This window comes from Heptranchias perlo, chromosome 10, assembly GCF_035084215.1.
Source record: "Heptranchias perlo isolate sHepPer1 chromosome 10, sHepPer1.hap1, whole genome shotgun sequence".
Taxonomy (NCBI): domain Eukaryota; kingdom Metazoa; phylum Chordata; class Chondrichthyes; order Hexanchiformes; family Hexanchidae; genus Heptranchias; species Heptranchias perlo.
Genome location: NC_090334.1, coordinates 66,648,300 through 66,656,363, shown reverse-complemented (window position 1 = coordinate 66,656,363; position 8,064 = coordinate 66,648,300).

The following is an 8,064-nucleotide window of genomic DNA, read 5'->3' as shown; positions in this document are numbered from 1 at the left end:
CTCTAAAATCATATCTGACCCTTTAAATCCGCGTTGCACACTGATCTAATGCATATTCTCCTTACTTTACGTGCTGCCAGCGTTCGTTTTTTGCGTGTGCGCAAACGCCTTTACCAGGATGACGTCCCACGCACGTCATGCTAGAAGTGTGCAAGCGCATTCCGGACGCCATTTTGGGTCTTTAGGAAGCCATGTAGTGTCAACAAAATGGGTGCTACATGGCTCAATTTATAGCCCACTGTGCTAGAAATGGAATCATAGAATTACGTGGAATTACATAGAATGTAGAGCATGGAAAAAGACCATTTGGCCCAACAGGTCCATGCCGGTGTTATGTCCACATGAGCCTTCTCCCTCCCTAATTCATCTAACCCTATCCAGCATATCCTTCTATTCCTTTCTCTCTCATGTGTTTATCCAGCTTCCCCTTAAATACATCTATGTGCAGCATGTAAATCTGCAGCATGAACAATCGCTTTTCATTATGATGTGATGGGTTCCACATTCTAACCACTCTCTGGGTAAAGAAGTTTCTCCTGAATTCCCTATTGGATTTATTAGTGACAATCTTATATTTATGGCCCCTCGTTCTGGTCTCCCCTGCAAGTGGAAACATCTTCTCTATATCTACCCTATCGAACTCTTTCATAATCTTAAAGACCTTTATCAGGTCACTCATCAGACTTCTCTTTTCTAGAGAAAGAAGTCCTAGCCTGTTCAATCTTTCCTGATAGGTATAGTCTCTCATTTCTAGTATCATCCTAGTAAATATTTTTTGCACCATCTCCAGTGTCTCTATATCTTTTTTATAATATGGAGACCAGAATTGTTCACAGTACTCCAAGTGTGGTCTAACCAAGGTTCTATACAAGTTTAACATAACTTCCCTGCTTTTCAATTCTAGCCCACTAGAAATGAACCACAGTGCTTTGTTTGCTTTCTTTATGGCCTTATTAAACTGTGTTGCTACTTTTAGTGATTTGTGTATCTGTACCCCCAGATCTCTCTGCTCCTCTACCCCAATTAGACTCTTATTTTCCAAGCAGAATGGGGCTTCTTTATTCTTCCTAACAAAAAGTATCACTTCACACTTATCTATAATATAATTCATTTGCCAATTACAGGCCCATTCTGCAAGTTTATTAATGTCTTCCTGTATTTTGTCGCAGTCCTCCTCAGTAATAACTATACCCCCCAATTTTGTGTCATTCGCAAATTTTGAAATTGTACTTCTGATTCCCGAGTCCAAATCGTTTATGAAAATGGTGAATAACAGTGGTCCCAGCGCTGATACTTATAGAAAACCAAATCCCACCTTTTGCCAGTCTGAGTAACTACCTTTAACCCATCATCTCCGTTTTCTGTTTTGTAGCCAGCTTGCTATACATTCAGCTACTTATCCCCTGACTCCACATGTTCTGACCTTAATCATGAGTCGATATGCGGTATCTTATCAATGGCCTTTTGAATATCCAAATATATTACATCTACTACATTACCCTTGTCTACCCTTTCTGTTACTTCTTCAAAGAATTTAATAAGGTTGGTCAAGTATGACCTCCCCTTTTGAAATCCGTGCTGACTATTCTTTATTATATTTTCAGTTTCTAGATGTTTTTCTATTACATCTTTCAGAAAGGATTCTATTATCTTTCCTTACACCATTGTTAAACTAATTGGTCTATTGTTCCCTGGACTTGTTCTATCCCCTTTTTAAATATAGGAATCACATTAGCTGTCTGCCAGTCCTCTGGCACAATTCCCTTTTCCAATGAATTTTTATATATATGTAATAGTGCCTCTGCTATCCCTTCCCTATCTTTTTTTAATATGTGCAGATGCAATCCATCCAGACCAGGGGTATGATTAGTTTATCAATTACTTTCCCCCTTTCTATCCTAAATGTCTTTAAAGCTTTTTTGATCTCACATAATTTGATCATCAGATAATTTGAAATAAGCAACTTCAAATTAATACTGCACTTTAAAAATGGATTAAGTATATATTGCTCATGTTTGTGGGATCCTGTATTGATCTCAAAGTATTTTATATATATTATTTACAATTTTACACATTCTGTTCAGCTGTTTTATCAAAATGGATATAGAGCCAGCGGGGAAAAGTTTCACCTACTTCCATCACTTTGAAGGCTATGAAATGACACTGTGGGATAGGCTTGTTTCATGCAAGAACATGAGAATATAAGAAATTAGGGCAGGAGTAGGCCATAAGGCCCTTTGAGCCTGCTCCGCCATTCAAGAAGATCATGGCTGATCTTCGACCTTAACTCCACTTTCCCACCCTATCCCCATATCCCTTGATTCCCTTTGTGTCCAAAAATCTGTTGATCTTCATCTTGAATATACTCAACGACTGAGTATCCACAGCCCTCTGGGGTAGAGAATTCCAAAGATTCACAACCCTTGTGAAATTCCTTTCTCTGCTATTTTTTGGGAGATGTTAGCTTAATCACAGTAATGTTTCACTACAATATTGAGGAGAAAAATTTCAGACCAAGTTGCTAAGCATTCAGAATTTCACAGCACAGAAGGTGGCCATTCAGCCCATCGTGTTTGCGATGGCTCTTTGCGACAGTAATCCAAAACTAATCCCAGTGCCTTGCTCTCTCCCCATAACCCTGTATCTTCCTTTGTTTTTGTACAATACTATCATGATTCAATTAAAGGATCATAGTTTTATATAAAGCCTGTCAAATCTGTATTGATAAATATTTATTCTACAATGTAGATGAGTAATTTTCTGATTAATATATGTTGATCCCCTAAATTTTGAAACCATTTCATCAACAATAACTTTGACATAATACAAAATATTTCTCTCACAATTAAATTTCCAGCAGCTTTCTGCTTGCTGACATTTAATGAGTAAAATATAGACAGACAGATGAGCAAATTACGCATCTACTTTAAAAATCAATATTTTGTTCAATAACAAGACTTTTCCCCTTCTATTCTATTCAGTTTAGTACCACCACGACCACCATATTCTGAAGATTAATGAGCATTTACCGCATTAACTAATCATCTTCTCTGCACTATGCCTGGTGCAGACAATAGTTGTCTGTTAACTGGAATTGAAGAGGAGGCTTAATTGCATTTCTCTAACACAGAGATGCTAATTGCTTAACTAAATCCTAATTCTCCACAAAATCTATCACACCAATCATTGCCATCTTGTCTAATCTGTGCAGACTGGAGGGGAGGACTCTGATGCAATGAAGTATTGAATAGCTTTCTGCAAAAAGTCAATGTGAGTTAAACACCAACAACCTTTGATATATTTACCCCAATTTGTTCTGTTTTTCTCTCCTCCTGTAGGGAGTGACTTTTGTTGGGCTGTGTTTCCATGGATGCAGCTGTGCCCAAGTACCTCACCCAAATGGCCATTTTTCGCATACAAGACTAGCCAGCAAAGGATCAAAATTGCAAAACTCCTTTCCCAGCCTCTCTGGACACAAGGGTGGATTGGTCTATAATGATGTAGCTTCAATTTTCTGACACCCGCTCATCACTAGCAAGGTTCTAAGCCAGCAGCAGAGCCTCACAATCTTAGTCCCCTTGTGTTTCATAGGCTATTTGACTATGGGAAGAGCATCAAAGCAAGTTTGATCCTGTTCTCATGCAATATCCACATGTAAATGTTTCAGCAATCTGTAATCCTTGGCTGATTTTCCTTCTTGGCTAATTATCCCCTCGCTAGCCTAAGGATTGAATGGAAAGGAAAATCGGGCCTGCTGTGCAATGGGTGGCTAATTCAATATCACCCATTTTATACCATCGCCCAACGTTAAAATTAACCCCATATAGAGAAGAAGGCCCATTGGAATTCCCATATTTGGAAATTGATTGTAGCAATGATAAATTTTGATACTAAAAATAAACAAACTGCCCAAAAAAAAGAAAAATACTAAAAAGATCAACTTTTACAAACCCACAATAAAACTAAAGCCACCCCCCTTTACACATTGACTTCCTGCTGCCCAGAACAGGTCTGATCCTGTATATTGCTGTTCAATGGGCAATCTGATTGTGCAGCAAGAAAACTGTACTGATTTCCCTTTCATTGCCATGCATTGTAATACTAAAATGAAGCTCTCATGTGTGTTGTGCAAGAGCACTGTAGGCCTGCTTAAAAGGCTTTCTGAAAGATCAAATGGAGAACACAACAGGTGGGAACCTGGTTGAGCAATCTCAGCCCGATTTCCCATGCTCTGTTTGCCCATTCCATGCCAGCCATGGTGACTGGAAAATATGTCCTTGTGAAAAGCAAAGTAGATAGGGTTGGTGTATCAAAAAGGAATGGGTTTATTTGAGACAATGGCCTTTTCAATGTGTGCGTTCAAAGATGGTTGAGCAAAACTTCCCAATATCTACATCTATTTGCAGCTCCATTATGTTAACGTAGCCTAATACTTTGCACAGATGAAGTTTCCATGGTCCCAGCTCAGTGAATGATGAGGGCTTGTAAAAAAGATGGTCCCATCCTATCTTCCACCACGCTGTTTGGCTATGATCAATCTCAACATCATAAAATCCAGTGCGAAGCGAGAATTACTGGGCTGTTACATTTCATTTTATTGTCTTTTAACGTTAATATATATGCCAAATATCATTAATGTCTTCTTCACTGCTAGAGAGAAACATATAAATACCCCCTGTATAGAACCCATGCTCTTTCTATAATACGCTATCTACTGTATCTGAATTTATATCGTGTTTGTTACAATATACAAAAAAAGCTTTTTATAACCTTGTATCTATTCTACAAGTCACATAATCCAAAATCAAATACTTAAAGGATGCATAGTTTGAAAATATGACCAGTTAAAGAAAAGCTAACATTTCACTCATATCTTACACTGTATAATTAATGTACTTCAATGCCAGTTTCTGTATATGTACAGTGGACACTTGCTAAACAGTTAGTAATTCATATATGTCTGATACAGTATAAATACTGTATGTCTCAATAGCAACTTTTATATGTATACATGTACCTCACAGTTATTGCAACATTCACTCATTGACATTACTTTTAGCAGTCTTAGTCATCTCTGTGAATTTTCCACAATACTAGACATTGAGACAGATCTTACATACAAATACCCATAAAAAGCACAATTTTTATTGAAACAAAGCTTTCAGATACAGAAAAGTCTTTGGGGAAAGTATGCCAATTCCTGGTAGGATGCAGAATTGTGTGTGCTCAGCTGTCAGACTCCCATCACATTCCACAGTGTGGGAATTCTGCAACAGCAACCCAGTGAATAAAACAGCACATTGTTAAATTGTAGCAGGCTTGGGCCTCCACTCGAGTGTAATCTTGTAAACCCCTTTATGAAACAACAGGCCGATAAGTGACAAAGTTCAGTCCCATGACCAGGCAGGCAAACCCTAGTGAATTGGCCACATTCTCAAATTTTCAGGTAACATGTGTTCCAGAAACTGCTCAGTGACATTTATCTAAGCTTTCTATAGGCCATATGTTAGTCATCTACCTTTGGTTCATAAGGGAGTGCATTAGTGTGAAAGGGGTTCCTTAATGCTTTTTATTTACTGCAGAGTTAAAAAGAAAATCTGTGACTGCTGAAAAAAGAAATTGCTGGGAATGGACAATAGACTGATCATAGGACCTTAGAGGTTTACAATATAGGAGGTGGCCATTCGGCCCATTGTGTCTGTGCCAGTTCTTTGCTAGAGCAATGTAAAACTAATCCTATGGCGCTGCTCTCTCCCCATAATCCTGTATATCGCTCAGACTCAAATGCTTATCTAATTTTCTCTTAAAATATATAATGGTTTCTGCCTCAACCACTTCTTGTGGTAAAGCATTCCACGCTCCAACAACCTACTGCATAAAGAAAAGTGTCCTAACTTCTGTCCAATGGCAAAGAAAATCGAGGCGGGGTATAAAATGGGCTGCCGATTCGCTATCGTCCATTTTGTGCTGCCACCGATGACGGACTTCACCCCCTTGTATTCGTTCGTGGTTTGGTTCCACTGTGGGTGCAGGCAATGTGAGGGTTAAATATGCTGTTCCGAAATGTGAGCTGAACAATATTTTTTCAACGTTTTCTTCAAATGAACATGCAAAAGGAAAATAAATATCAGTAGTTAGTTTGTAATGTGGTGTTCCTTCCGTCAAATAGGAAAAATGATTCAAGGAAATAACAACTGCATAGAACAAGAATGATGATCTTTTAATGTTTCATCCTCGTTTTGGTTTAATCCACTAATTTTGAGTCATCCGATCAAGCATTTTTTCCCAGGCAGGAGGAGGGAATTTGACCATCTATTAAATCTCCTTTACTGCTGCTCTGTAGCACACTGCCAAGTGTGCTTCATCTGTGCTAGTTACCTCCCACATTCCCTTTCTCCTCTCTTCATGCCTTTCTTGCCACCCCAACTAAGATGGACCACTTGGAGAACTGCAGAGCCAGGAGTTAATTTTAAGGGCAAAGTGACATTTGCAAAGTCCCATGTTTAAGAATGGTATTAGTCTCAGCTTAGCCAATGGATGAATTTGCATTGCCTATGTTTGATCCAATGCCTATGCTTAGTTGATTGGTAAGGGCATTATCTTTGATCTGAGTGCCTTAACAAAGGAGGGGAAAAGAAAAATAAGCCTGATTCTCTGCTGTTCTTTGCTATCCAGTAACTCCTACTGGGAGGTGTACAAGTGTGAACATTGGGTGAGGACAGGATTGGGCTCAGCTGTGAAGTCCTTCATGCTTTAGTTTCACACAAGAACTATGACCCTTGGGGGCGATACTAGAGTGTGGCTGACCCCTAGAGAATTGTACTCCTGGGACAGTTGATGCCTTCAGGAGAGGAAGGGAGAAAGGTACTTGTGGCTGGAAACGCTGTATTTTATTTTGACAGTGGCATTCAGCGTTTCAGATTCCCAGCTGGCAAAGCATAAATTGGTGCAGCGACGAAGGTGTGTTAATGTTCCAAATGAAATTAAACAGAATGTAATGTGCTCAGTTGGCTCTTTCCACTTCATTTCATTAGAATAGTAAAAGGTCCAAATAATAAAATATAGGTGATCCATGTACATTTTAACACTCACAATGAAGGCAAGCTTTTAAATAGGGGTTTTATAGCTATCTCTATGAAAAACATTTTCTTGACTTGCAATAGTTTCAATAGCTAATAATCAGGATTACTTTTATTGTTAGCATAATTGGTCCATAAGTCATTTTTTTAACAGTGGACTGTTAACCTTTTGTCATTGATGAATATTTTTATGTTTAAAAATTGCAGTCGATCGCCATTGGGCTGTTTTTAGAAATATTGGGGCAGAAATTGGTGATTGTTGCGTGTGTTTTCCGAGTGGAACAGGATCAATTTCATCGGGCTATGCCCAGTGCCGCAAGGCCTGCTGAGAAACATCCAACGCCAATTTTCAGCCATCTGGGATGATAGCTTAAAACCGGTGTTAGGCCTCTTGCCTAATGAAGGGCGTAACGCCTATTTTAGGCTTCCTCAGGGAAATTGGGCTGCCCACCAGGCCTGCTCTGCTCAGGCTTTGCTGGCGTAGGAGGAGCAGTAGTTCTCCTCCCGGCTCCACAGCGCTATTGCCGGCCACTGCCGGATGTGATCGCCGCCCCCTCCTGCTATGTCCTCTCCAGTCTTTCACCTTCAACTTCCGGGACTTACCTGAGGCCGCTGCCGGAAAGGCAAGTGGCTCAAAATTCAATCCTCCTGAAGGGCGAGCTGCCTGTGGAGGCACAGCTTGCCCAGAATATTTAGTTGAGGCTCAATCTTGGGCCAGCCTCACTGTTCGGGCATGCACTGCTAACGCAGCACCGAGTCTGGGCCAGGACTAATTTCTACCTCATAAACAATTATGAAAAAATGGGCGTTTGCCTCCACTGGATTCATTGGCTCAACTGTTGCTCAGTGCCAGACAGGGAACTTTTATGAATGGACGAGAAATGAGGGGTGTGGCACTAGAAAGCTGGCACAGCACTGGTCTCCTAAACCAACGCACGCAATGTAAAAGTATATTGAAGTAGTTTAGGATTTCTAGCAGATTCTG